The 14,636-nt window shown below is 28.7% G+C and overlaps 1 non-coding gene across 1 annotated transcript; it reads right to left on the reverse strand.

Annotated features, from left to right (window-relative positions):
• Positions 1-4,013: 4,013 nt before the first annotated feature.
• Positions 4,014-8,343, reverse strand: LOC111900664 (uncharacterized). Its single transcript, XR_008223946.1, has 15 exons — positions 7,247-8,343; positions 6,918-7,093; positions 6,676-6,841; positions 6,516-6,568; positions 6,295-6,438; positions 6,096-6,200; positions 5,881-6,006; positions 5,620-5,817; positions 5,417-5,523; positions 5,169-5,331; positions 5,009-5,074; positions 4,836-4,902; positions 4,522-4,635; positions 4,328-4,429; positions 4,014-4,066 (listed from the first exon to the last, which is right to left on the reverse strand). It is a non-coding gene; the product is annotated as an uncharacterized LOC111900664 (transcript).
• Positions 8,344-14,636: the final 6,293 nt, after the last annotated feature.

Below are 14,636 nucleotides of genomic sequence, written 5' to 3' on the forward strand. Positions count from 1 at the left end.
TAATTCTACAAAAAAAGTTATTAATCGGCGATTAGGTCCGACTTTGACCTGCGTTGACCAAACCCGATTAGGTCTGATTAATTCCGACTTTGACATGTATTGACCAAACCCGATTATAGTGTCGGATTGACAATATATCTTATCGGTGGAGGTCCGATTAGCGATTAATCGCCGATTAATCAGACAATTAGGCCGATTTCTACGACACTGATATATATATATATATATATATATATATATATATATATATATATATATATATATATATATATATAGAGAGAGAGAGAGAGAGAGAGAGAGAGAGAAAAAGAGTTAGGTTTACATATAAAAGTTTAATTATTATGTAAATGTATGAATAGTTGTGGACCAATCATTTGATAATTGTTATTTAGAAATTTTACTATATATAATTTAATTTATTATCTTAAATTAACAAATGAATAATTTATTGTCAATTATTAATAACCAAAAATAATGCCAAATAGTTATGGAGTTGTTATACAATTTGTGTGAGTTCTTCATCGTAACTCTAGACTATCACCTTTCTCACCACCATTGATGTCATCATTTTCATCATTGTCAATGTCAATGTCAGAAGGTTAATAATGAAGGATCATGGCTGGTTGTGATCCAAGAGTATTTGGTAGTGCTATTACGACGGTGTTTTTAGACCAGATAATTAATTAATTTAAGCCTTGAATTAATTAAAATACAATATGTTTTTTTGGTGGCATAAGATACAATGATTCTTATGAAGCTAGAGATGTACTTATCATATTATTATCGCTTTTGTGGATTTTGTGTTTCTCACAAACTAGATTATAACCCGCGTTAAACGCGGGGAAGCTTATAAGAAAACATAGAATTGTAAACATATATGACATCATAGGAAGCATGACAATTAAAAGTACATTATCATAGATATTTTTAATTCATTAACATACATTATAATAGCTATTAACAATTAAAAGAATAAAAAAAACTAATAAATCATAGAGTAATATAAAATATTAAAATAGTTCATTACAAAAAAAAACAACTATGTTCGAATCCAAATTAAAATATATATAATCACTAATATCTACTTGGCATAGTCACTGTATAAAAATCAGAATAGATTAAAAAAACTTGTTGACAAGGATGTGCCGGAACCACATACTGAATCGTATTTCCTTTAAAGAAATATATGGTATTGTTTCTATAATCCCACCATTCATGTGCACCTTCATTGTAAGTAGTAACATCTACTTTAACCCACCGATTGTGAATGAAAACCCAAATGACCCACAAACGATCTCCACTTACAGAGAAATATCCCAATTTTTCGTGAAACTTGATCAGTCTCGATGCATACGGTTTGAAGTCATTAATAGCAGAAGGTGCAAATATGAGTATATGTTTTTCTTAATAAACATCAAATCGCAATATGGTATCATTAGATAATAAGATAAAAAAGTGTAAAAAAAGTATTAAAAAAAAAGAACACTAAGAGCTTTCATTACATAGACTAAAGTTTATTATTAAAAATAATAAAGTTGATTATTAAAATTATATGAATAAAAGTAAAAAAGCATAACAAAAATCGAATTAAAATTTTTTTGAATAGAAATAACATAAGAATTTGATAATCTAAAAAATAAAGTGTGTAAAAACAGTACCTCATGGTCAATTAAAATCATGTCCAGGCTTGCGACGATATTAGGATTGTTTATATAGGTCGGCTTCCAAAGCATGACGACTTTAACACGTATGTTCCAAGACTCTTTGGATGCGTTGATTTCAGCAACCTTATCAAAGATGACCTGATCTGCATTGTTAGCTGCCATGGAGTACTATTATCTGCAATGGAAGGGGATAATTAGTTCGAGAGAATTTTGATTTGTAATGAAAAATTGTAGACAATATATTTATAGGGAAAAATAAATTTGGTTAATGCTGATATCACATAAAGATTTTGGAATGTAATATCATTTCCATACTTAAGATATGTTTTATATATGATATGATATCCGAAATAATATCAATATACAATGTCAAATATAAGTACAAAAATAGATAAAATCATACCATATTTAAGATAATAATTACCATATAAAAAACTATAAATTTGAAAAGCTTGTAGAATAAGAAAATTATATAATAAATATATAATATTTTCATAAATATGGTATGATATCGAAAATAATATCAATAAACCATGTCTAATATATTTACAAAATATAGGGAAATATAAATTTGGTTAATGCTGATATCACATAAAGATTTTGGAATGTAATATCATTTCCATTCTTAAAAAATGTTTTATATATGGTATGATATCCAAAATAATATCAATATACCATGTCAAATATAAGTACACAAATAGATAAAATCATACCATATTTAAGATAATAATTACCATATAAAAAACTGTAAATTTGAAAAGCTTGTAGAATAAAGAAAAAATATAATAAATATATAATATTTTCATAAATATGATATGATATAGAAAATAATATCAATATACCATGTCTAATATATTTACAAAATGCCACTTTTCATAGTTTGTAATTTTAAACTGAAACTTCGACAAAATTACTAAAATGCCCCTCATCGATTTTGGTGATGTCAGACCGAAACTTTGCCAAGATTACTAAAACGCCCCTAATCGTATTTGGTGATTTCAGACTGAAACTTTGCCCCCTTTATGTGCTTCAACTTTTTCATTTTTTTCATCATGTGGTGAGAAACGTCATTCATTTAATGGTGACCTCGTGGTGAGAAACGTCATTATTAAGAAGTGACCTAAGCCAACAATTTTGTATATACTTAAGATGACATTTTATTAAAACGTATGGTCAAATACAAACTATAGAGTCATGGCACGCCATGACAAATTTTTTATAACCTTGGTTTATGATGATTAGAGCGGCTTGATTAGTTTTGAAATCGTGAGATGTTTAGGGAGGATGTTTATTAACCAAAAAAAAAATTTTATTTTCTATTTATTGAGCATGTTTATTTTTAGAATTTTGAGTTGATATTAGATTATTACTTATTAGGATTTAGCAATTGCAAATTTTAGTTTTCAATTGCCATATTTAGTAGGGATTACCTGTTTCAGTTAACAATTGACAAATTTAATATTATGTGAGATAAATAGCTAAATGTTATGTTATTGTTTATTTATTTATTTATTAGGAAATTCTTATTTTCGTTATCTTGTTATTATTTGTCATGAAATATGTAACTGTATAATAAGAAACTATTTAACTTATTAATATTTCCTCTTTTAAGTTTCAAGATTAAAGTAATCAAGGTCCAATTAAATAAAACTATAGGCAATTAGGCATGATGTCAAAAGGTTGGCCGAATCAAATAAATCAACTACACCTAAGGTCAATTAAGTGCTTACAACATCTTAAATTGTCCTATTGAATAAAATAAATTAAGTAATAGCAACAATAACAGCTTTATAATTATATTTAATACATTACGTATTTATAAATTTAAAAAAATGGGTGGTAAAGTGTTGATAGACCATACATAACAGTTATCAATATTGAGACTCTTTGACATGTGTAATCTAATTTATCTTTTACTCTTTGCAATACTAACAAACAGTTGGTCGCGTTCAACGGTACGTTGCCCTAATACAACACCTATAGCTGAAAGGGTAAATCGGGAAATTGAAGAATTTGAAATACCCTCGGAAGCACTAAAGACTAATAAATGATAACTAACCTTTCAAAATGGAAATGCGAGTTTTGGCATTTGATATTGGAAATTTATGCCCTAGCCAATGAAATTCAGTCATGGATGCAGCTTGTTCAGATCTTGCTTCATCCATAACAACCTGTATTTATAAAAAAAAATGAAAAGAATGGAAGAAATAAGATTTTGTGTGAAGTTAAAAAGGTATTCAAATTAATAGCATTACCTCGAATTTAGCTTTAAAAAGGTCAAGTGCAGGTCCAGTCTTACTAAGATGTGGGATCATGTCCACGCCAAACATAGTCTGTAATTGTCATGCCTTATGCAGCTGCACCTTTTCTGACAGCATCCACAACAACAGCAAGTGAAGCACCTATAATAAAAGTAAAAGGTTTTCTTGTTTCTTTAAATTAATTTATCAAGTAGCATGAAAATGTTTCTTTAAATTCTTTAAATTCACAACAGCTGAAAAATAAAGGACGAATGATTGAAGCATATAATCATTAGTACATGAGAAAATTTAGAAATTAAATGCAGGAATATCATTGATCAGCTCCTTGAAATACCCGCACTTATATTCTCAAATGCAGGACTACTATTGATTGGTTCTCCTCTTGTCTGACTCATGGTACACCTGTAGTGAAGGAAAGATGGAAAAAATCTGTCAGAATGGTTACTTCAAATGCCAACAGAGGAAGGAAGACACTCTGCAGGCTTAAAGGTGGAGGCTTAGTAACTGCATAAAACAAAATTAGTATGGAATCAAAACCGATATACATGGTATTATTTTATAAACAGTTAATATAATAATATCATATGTTTTCATACCATGGCTATTTTCAAGATAGATGCAAAGAAGCAGTTCAAATGCAATAAGCAAAGGTGTGGCAACAACTGCATGACATGGTTCCCACTGCATAAAAGATAAAGAAAAAGTATTCCCTGATGCATAGAACAAAATCTATCAGAGATCGATTGATATCCACAAGATTATAGATCGTACATATGTACCCACATATAAATTTTAATAAAAAATGTGACAAAAGCCATCTTTGATCAATTGACATATCTATCAATAAATATTTGAATTGGAAATTTAATAAAATGTCAGCTCGATATAAGAAGGAAAAAAGTTGACTAACCTATTTTTGAAACACCAATTACAAAGTTCATCTCCCTTTTGTGGTTAGAGATTCCAACCTGCTCCACCTTGAAACACCAATACCTACTCATTGAAAACATATAGAAACAAAATATTATTCCTGAAAGTCGTAATAAAAAATAGATATAAAATGAAAACAATATACTTAATTACCATTGCATAGTCATGACCCTCATCTTGTGGTAAATGAACATTCATTTCATCTCCATCAAAATGATCCTAAGGTGGAGACTAAAAGAGGGAAATGCAATCAAGGGTTGTTGTTTCTTCATTGAAGAATTTAAGGTTTTGTTTAATAATATTTAGAGATTACCATGGTAATTCGTGAAACATTGGTTCCTGGCCTTACAATGTCCATGTCAGCAAGGGACCCCACAAGGGATGCCCAGTCAGCATTTACTATGTGAATAATCGCTCCAAGCATTGCAAACTTATGCTTCTTTTCCATTCGACAGATTAATCCAAAATCAAGAAACCTAAAAAGAAATCATCAATAAAAAAGTAAATATATAAAACTATAAAGATTAATTTTTCTATTTTTTAACAAAATGACAAATTTACCCTATTTGTCCAGATGGTAAATAGAGCATATTTCCAAGGTGTGGATCCGCATGTAATAATCCAGTTTCAAGGAGTTGAACTAAACATGCTTCAACTCCTTTGTTAACCTAAGATTATAATTATAATAAAAGATAAAGATAATCTTTATAAGGTAAAAAAGAAACCAATTTGAATTTTTAATACATAATTAATTAATTACATACCAAATCAAAAAGATGTCTTTTAGCATCAATCCTCTGTTTCTCTGAATATTGCAATTCTTGTTCAAAATTGGTGTTACACATTGATAGTAATTCTTTTGGATTTTCACCACTCATCCACTCCATAGTCAACACCCTCTTTTTAGTCAAATGGTCAAACACTTTTGGAACACGAATATACGAAAATGGTGAATGAGCTTCCTGCATATAAAGAGTAATTATTTAAATTGGTAAAAAGATTTATAAAGAAAAAAGAAAAATTACCATGAATTCTTTAGCATTTGCAGCTTCTAAAGTGTAGTCCAATTCCCCTACTAATCCTTTTCCTAACTCATCAGCATAAAGGCGTAAATCACTTTTTATGTTAGTCACTTGTTGCAAAATATCCAGCTGTACAAGTGCAAAAAATAAAAAATAAAAAAGTTATTTTTTATTTTTAGATAAATGTAAAGTGAAAAAGTGAAAAATGATAAGAAAACGAACCCAACTCTCATAATATAAACATCATGAAACACGTGTTTCAAATTAGGGCGTTGTATTTTCACAGCAACATCAACTCCATCTACTGTAGTTGCTCTGTAGACCTTAAAAAGATATGAAGGAATATAAATAAATAGATAAATAATAAAGATTTAATGTTTTTGTTTTATGTTGGTTATTAGTGAAAAGAACATATACTTGACGAAATGATGTTGCATCTATTGCTTCCTCAGAGATGTAACTGAAGAAGGTGTCCACTGGGGATCCTAGCTCTTCCTCTATGATTTTCATGGCTAAAGTTCGGGGAAATGGAGGGATTTGATCATGGAGCTCACTTAAAGCCTGATAATACCAAATTAAAGTGAAATTTGAGATTATTTAAACACTAAAAACCTTAAAACACTCAAAAAAAATTGAACCTTTGTTATTTGAAAGCCAATGATATTTGGCCTTGTGGAAAGGGATTGACCAACTGCATCAGCAACCAAAAGCATGTCACAATCCAAGAGTCTAACCAAAACAAGATTAAGAAAAATCAGCAAAAAAGATTTAATTTTGTCACTAAATTCATCTATATACCTTTGATAAAAGTGGGACCTAAGTTTAACATTGTTTCTTTTAACACCATGCCGAATTTGTGTTGTGAATTGTATTCTTTGGTTTCAGAGTCTGCATTTGATGTTTTTGACTTTATAATTCCTGATATCCTGATTCTGATTGCAGCTGAAGCAAAGGAGCCAAAAACCTTTCAAAACAGAATAAGTAAATTATGAGAATATGTCAGAATCATGTGAGATAAGGTGATAAGGGTAAGAATTTACTTCAATGAGTCGAAGGGCTACTATATGAGGTCTGCATTTGAAATAGTCATCAGCTTCCTGTGCATTGTAAGCTTCTGGAAGTGGTTTTGTCCACATTTTAGAGAGATGGTAATAATAGATTATGTATTTTTCCATGGCTTTAAGGTCAGCCATGATGAGATTTGTGGTAGAGAGTTCTGTAAAGCAGATGGATTGATGTTAACATAAGTGGCAGAAAAGGTGGAAATGGAAATAATTTGAAGAAATAGCTGCAGGATTTCTTCAAATTATAATTACAAGTAAATTATGCCAAAAATAGAGTTTAGGGAGAAAGTGAGAAAAAGCAAAACCTGGATAAAAAGGCTGAGGCCAAGAAGGAGACTAAAATTCACCAGAATAGTGGGGATCTTCGAGGTTCCGTAACCAAACAAACTCATCTACCTTTTTCGAAATCTCCGGTAAACCAAGAGCTTCGCTCGTCCATTTGATGCCTGTATCGATATTCTTCTTGAGAAAATCGACATCTTTCTTTACAACTTGTACGAAATGCCCAAAGTTTCCAGCAACAACACGGCAATTGTTGTGGGGGCGTTTAATCGTTCTTGTTGAGGTGGATTGAGCTGTACAGCAGAGTATGGAAGCCGGAATAGACGATGTAGCGACGGAGGTGGCGGCGGCGCTGAGCATTGGAGGCTAACAGGGCAAAACTTCCGGTGAATTTGGGTGGAGAGTTGATGGGGAATCGGGAACAAAGGGCGGAAAAAGGGTAGCGTATCCTAATTTTTCCGGCATGTAGTGACAAAAGTAGAAACGGGTTTTCTCCTGGCGCCATGAAGTACGTGATCTCCTAATCTTATCTGCATAAAGAACTCGATCTCCTAATCGAGCTTCAACATATTTCATCTGCATCTGAAGTAGAACACACAGGATTGAAAATCGTTGATGGTCGACGCGGTGCCCCTCAGGAATTCCTGGGGTTACGCATAGGATCGATTCCATATCAGCAGAAGTAGAACGCATAGGATCGATTCCATGTATACATGAAATCAATGAGGTTATGCATATCGGCAGAAGGAAGGGGTTATGGTTCATATCTATTGAGTTTCATGGGGAGCTGATTGTGTTGATTGTGTAGAGAGAAAACATAAGAATGAAATTAGGAATGAATCATAAGAAGGACGTTTTATTCAGGAGGCGCGTGTATTTTTTTGGGTTAGGATGATGTCAGCAAAATATCCTATGGTGGAGACTGAAGGAGGGAAATGCAATCAAGGGTTGTTGTTTCTTCATTGAAGAATTTAAGGTTTTGTTTTAGTAATATTTAGAGATTACTTAAGTAAACAAGAGATTAGATGAATAAACAAATCTTTATGATTTAAATATTTAAGAGACAAGTAAATAGTAATTTTTATTGTGTTTCTCACAAAATTAGTGAATTACCCACATGAAGGATTATTAGCAAAAAAAAAAAAAAAACAAATGTAAACATAGCAGTATAATTTTTTAGAATAAAATAAACTAGAAAATCATTTGGTAATTTCCATTTGTGTTTAGATTTTTATTTATTTAATTGAATTTTTGTTTGGTATTATGTTTTCGTTTAATATGATGATAAAATTATTTCAATATGTGTATATGAATAATGACAAACATGAGATATCTGATTTGCAGGTTAAGTTAATGGTTGATGATGATATATATATTTTTGTATTCTTTAAGAATAAAAGACTGAAAGAAACGTATGATAAGATTATTCATTCAGAATGAAAATATGGAACCAACGTATTCTTTAAGAATGAAAGGTTGGTAAAAAAATGTATTGATGGTTCAAGAAGGTAATGTTGGCTGGCTAAAGATAAAAAGAGATGATAAAAACAATGAATGATGGAGAAGAATGCAGAATTTTGTATGTCATATTGGCCTTTAGACAAATAAATTCTTAAAAAATATAGAATATATCATTTTATATATATATATATATATATATATATATATATATATATATATATATATATATATATATATATATATATATATATATATATATATATTCTTCAAGAACGTTATATATTATACAAAGAATATAGTATATGTTACAAACAGATTCTTAAAGAAATATAATATAGACGGCTGTGTGTATTCATCAAAAAGTTATGTACATTTATCACGAATATCTTATGACAATATTAAAAGTAACTATTCTCTTCATCAAATATCAAGTTTAAACTTAGATAATTGATTCTTAACTATTCTTATGATATATAACAAGATTTAATTTTAAAAAATGATTCTTAACCATGAATATTATATTCCTCAAGAATATATTAGACTATATTCTCGTAGTCTTAAAGATTCAAGGCATAACTAATTTTCAATATGTTATTATCTAATATATGATGTGTACTCTTCAAAAATCTTACTTCACAAAAAAACTTATTTAAGAACCAAAAGAATAAAAAAGTATTAAATAAACTCATGTGTATTCTTTAAGAATGAAAAAATCAAATTACATGTCCTTATGTATTCTTTAAGAATGAAAGAATAAAATTATATGTTCATACATGTTTAAATTAAGACGTGTTTTAAAAAAATATGTTAATTTAAATGCATTGAATAAAATATGAAATTTGATTTGATTTTTATTAATTAATTTACTTAGTTTACTAAAATTTTGATAACTCAAATTTTCTCTCTCCTTATAAAATATAATACATGTCCTTATAATTAATAATATTAATTATGTAATACATGCTAGTCTATGTTAATAGTATATACCCTAAGATTACATCATTTCATTCTTTTTAATCTGATGGTTATAAGTTGGACAAACATTCAATCAATACTTATGATTCACATTTGATCCTAACCTTATTCTAATAAATGAATAATTTTATTCTCCTATTGAGTGTCATATTATTAAAACTCCTCATTAATATTGTATGTTAGATATCATGTCACTTGACAACCTATTAATTATCAATTTCAAATTTCAAATTTCAAAATTTTCACTCTAATTACATTAAATTATTTATTGATTCTCCATTTTAATTTTTTTCACTCTAATTATATTAAATTAATAACATTAGATTAAAAAATAAAATAAAATTAATGCAAATTATAAGGTGATATAACTTCACGTATTTATTTAAATCAATGATTATAAGTTTATATAACTAAAATATATCTCTTAAGTAATAATTTATTTAAAATAATTGATTAATAATTTTGAGTTTTTAATATGAAAGTTTAATTAATTTTATAACTGTGGGTATCACGGGTTATAAAATAATATATATATATATATATATATATATATATATATATATATATATATATATATATATATATATATATATATATATATATATATATATATAGGCTTAGGTTATTCTATTTACAGTAATTATTGTGTTATTGTATGCATAAATGTGGGTCAATCAAATATACTTATTTTAAGAAAGTGATTAATATATATTATTGAATTAAATATAATTGAAAAATATCATCTTAATTAATTACAAGGGTAATTTAGTTAGTTAATATAGATTTAATAAATGAAATTTGCATATTTTAAGGGATCATAGATTCTATTAATTTTAAAAATCTGATTTTACAATTTCTAAGGTTTTTAATTCGGACATCTGACAGAATATGTTTGAGTATGTTAAAAAATAAAAATATTTTTTAGTCATAAAATAATAAAAATATTCTTGAACATATTTCTTGATCATGACTTTAAAAATTTCTTGTAGAATAAAAAAATTCTCGAACCATCAATTGAAGAATTAAAACAAAAAATTACATTAATTCTTATAGAATACATGTAACAATTGCTAAGAATTACATTTATTGTAAAAGAATAACACTAAAAAACTTTCAACTCGGAAAAAAAACATCAAAAATCTAAAAAATACAATAATTCATCTAAAAAAAATAATGTTGCTAAGAAACACTTTCAATTTTGTTGTTTGTTCTTCAAGCATCAACTTCTGTGAAAACAAATCCAATTCTGTTAAGAATCCAATAACGCATTAACAATGATAAATAAAAAACTATATTCCTTTGGAAAAATATGCGGACTTGTTAACTGCAAACCAATAACCAAAAATTGTAGAACATGTATAATCAATGAGAAAATATCCATACTCCGATTTAAAAGAATTAGAATTCGTGTTTCCATTCCGATAGAATTTGAATTCGTGATTCCATTCCGATAGAATTGAAATTGTATAAAATACACAAACCACTAAGGGATTACTAAAAAGTAGTTTACTCAATTGTTGATCATTGATAGCAAAAAGGAGAAGTGAATACCAATATTGTAAATAGGAAATATGTGAGATCTTATTGCTCAAATTAGTTTTTGTTTATATTTTGAAGTGAAAAAACATGTCTAGTTCGAAGCATATTAGCTCAAATTAGTATTTTCTTTCATTAAGACCAAGTGTTTTAGACAATATGTCAATATCTAATTTTAAACTCAAATATAATCATTTGCAAACTCTCGCCCATTGGCATCACATAACAGAAAGAAGGCATCAAGTCAAAATTTAACCCTAGTATAACAAGGAACAACTAATATTAATACATCTTCAAAATTTTGTGAAAACTTAATATAATAAGTTTCTATTTTGAAATTCTAAAGAAGATCGCCCTAAGTCATTTCATCAAACAGTTTATGTGCTAAACATAAATTAAGTCGGATTGAAATGCGATGGAGAAATTATAATTAAACAAACAATTTCCACTTCACCAACTTAAGTTTTTACAAACGATAATTTGTTTCTATTCAATCCCACTGAAACAAATCAGTGAAGAATGTGCAAGTCAACATGATGGAAATCTATAGAGAAAAAAATAAGGATTGAAATTGATGCTTACCATACTGTCGATAACCACTCTAGATTGTTGACAGATGGCTTCAAGGATGATAAACGCTTCAACGGAGATAAACAACGGAAATCGAGCAGTGGATGCCGGTAGGATAGCCGGAGGTGAGCAGTCAACTAAGGGTCGTCTTGTGTGGCTGGAGGTAAGCAGCAAGGAGGAAGCGCCAGTGGTAAGCAGCGGAAGTGACCAACACCGATTGAGAGTCTTCTGGTGTGGCCGGAGACGCCTACGTTTGGCCGGAGATGGAATCGTTTAAACTTTGGAGGATTCACGATGTAGGAAGAATCCATCTTTGCCTGATGAAAAGGAACACGAGTTTAAAAGCCCTAATCTTTTAAGTGGATCCACTTGTTGAAAGCAAAGACGCCCTTATTTATTTAGGTTATAAATCAATACCATGATTATAGGGATTATTTTTGGAGGTTACTAAACAAATTACTAAATTACCCTTATTTATTTATTTAATTTTGATTGGCCCACATTGATGCATACAATATCACAATACTTACTTTGAATACCTGAACCTAGCTCTACATACATATATATATATATATATATATATATATATATATATATATATATATATATATATATATATATATATATATATATATATGGATAGGTTATTTTTGTTTTTTACTAACTATTGTGTGTCAGAATGCACAGATCTGGACCACCGGATGGAATAGAATCAAAGGTCATGATCTGAGAGTCCATGATATTACAATAGGGTAACATGCACCATATAATCACATAATTTTCTACATAAGGGTATTTTGGTCAATTTACTTATATTAAAAAAAGAAAATTTCATGATTTTAAGGGATAATTAATTCCTTTATTTTTAAAAATCTGAATATTTTAAATTAATTCAAATTTAAAAATCCGATTTTATTATGTCAGAATGACATAAAATTTTCGATTTTATTCTTGTAGAATACATTTCCAATGCATTAATATTTGATAATTGACCTGATATATTATTCATATACATCCAACTTGGGTCTATGATTTTATTCTTAATATGCATCCCAAATTTAATACAAATTCATAGAGACTAATATCATTATACTTTTTAGTGTAGTTATACATATTCTAATAGAATATCATAAAAAGTGAATAAAATTCTTAAAAAATAATATTCTTGAATATACAATTATTGGACAAATACACTTAATCCTCTTCAATGGTCCATATAATCAACTTGATCTTCACATATATACTTGTTGTTGAACTCGATTCCAAATATTTCTCTTTTATGATCAATATTGAATTCTTCTCTATGCAATTCTGAAAGAATAAGATACATTACTCGTTAGTATTACCAGTTAAACAAATATATTTGTTGTTAACAAACATTCTCAAATACATTCTAACATAATGCATTTATATAAATAAATTCTAACAGAATACATTATAAAATGCACTTAAATCATAGTATTTTCTTCTATATGCATAAACATTCTAAAGCATGTATAAATGTATTTTGTCATAATTACTAGCAACACATGTTTTATGTAATATTTATAAATTCTCATAGAATTAAAGTTGTGAATTACACCAAAACCCATATGTAAAAATTGAAGAAAATGCACAAACCAATGAGTAAGTGTAGAAAAAATAAAAAGTTTTAGACATGATAGCTCATACAAAATCCAATGCTTAGGTTGAATTGGAACATAAGCATTGAAATCCAAGATTTCATTATAACAGAATTGGAATTCGAGATTCCATTCTGGAAAAATTACCCTCATCATATTAGATACCAACACGATTTTGCTACTGCTACTAATTGAAGATTATTCCTTTGGTGCTTGATATTCATGAGGATACACCCATAATCAAAAATTTATGGTAATTATCCAATCATAAGAATCAAAATTGCAAAAGGAGAGAGAGAGAGAGAGAGAGAGAGAGAGAGAGAGAGGTATAAAGGACTTACAAAATGCATACCACAAGGTTAAATTCTTTAGATTCTCTTTCAGGAATTTCAACAAACACTTGTTAGACATTATCATCAAACAAGCCAAAATTCTGTGAAAGGCTTAGTATGATCTGAAGCAAAACAAAAAAACATAAATTCTTTAGAGAACATCAAAGTTTATGTTTTTCAATACTAAGACTTGGAAAAAAATACTTACATGAATGAAATATCTCCAAAAAGCTGAGACTTGGAAATCGAGAATGATAAGCAAGAACGAAATGCAAATCATCATCTTCAACCCAGTAATAACAATCGTTTGATAATCAGCGACAAGAGAAAATGTGGAGGCGGTAATGGTATTGATCGGTGGTGATGCAACCTATGATGGGAAGAGAATCGACTGCCGACAAAGAATTCCAACTCCAATGTCCTCTCTTTTTCAATCGCAGGAGGGTTATGGATGAGTCCGACCCTCCTCTCTTCTTCGATCGTCGGAGGGTTAACCAGGGGAAGAAGGTTTCTGAAGGACTAACGAATTATAAGAAATATGAAGGTTTGATTATCAGGTCAACATATTTATTTTGGTGATTTTAAATTAAATCCCTCATTTATCTCAATTACCATAAATTTAGAGTCATGATTTACTAATTTACCCTTATTAATTTATTTAATTATTAAATTATTGCTAAATTCTCATTGGTCCAAACATGCATACAATAATTGTTGGAAACATTTGAACCTAAGTCTCTCTATCTCTTTCTCTCTCTCTCTCTCTCTCTCTCTCTCTATATATATATATATATATATATATATAGTTTCATTCCTTTAACATAGGTTACACTCAGTGGCGGAACCAGAAATTTTGATATAGGGGTACAAACACTGTCAATATATTATATGTAGTTATCCAATATCGGACATTAAAA

Source organism: Lactuca sativa, chromosome 5, assembly GCF_002870075.4.
Source record: "Lactuca sativa cultivar Salinas chromosome 5, Lsat_Salinas_v11, whole genome shotgun sequence".
NCBI lineage: Eukaryota > Viridiplantae > Streptophyta > Magnoliopsida > Asterales > Asteraceae > Lactuca > Lactuca sativa.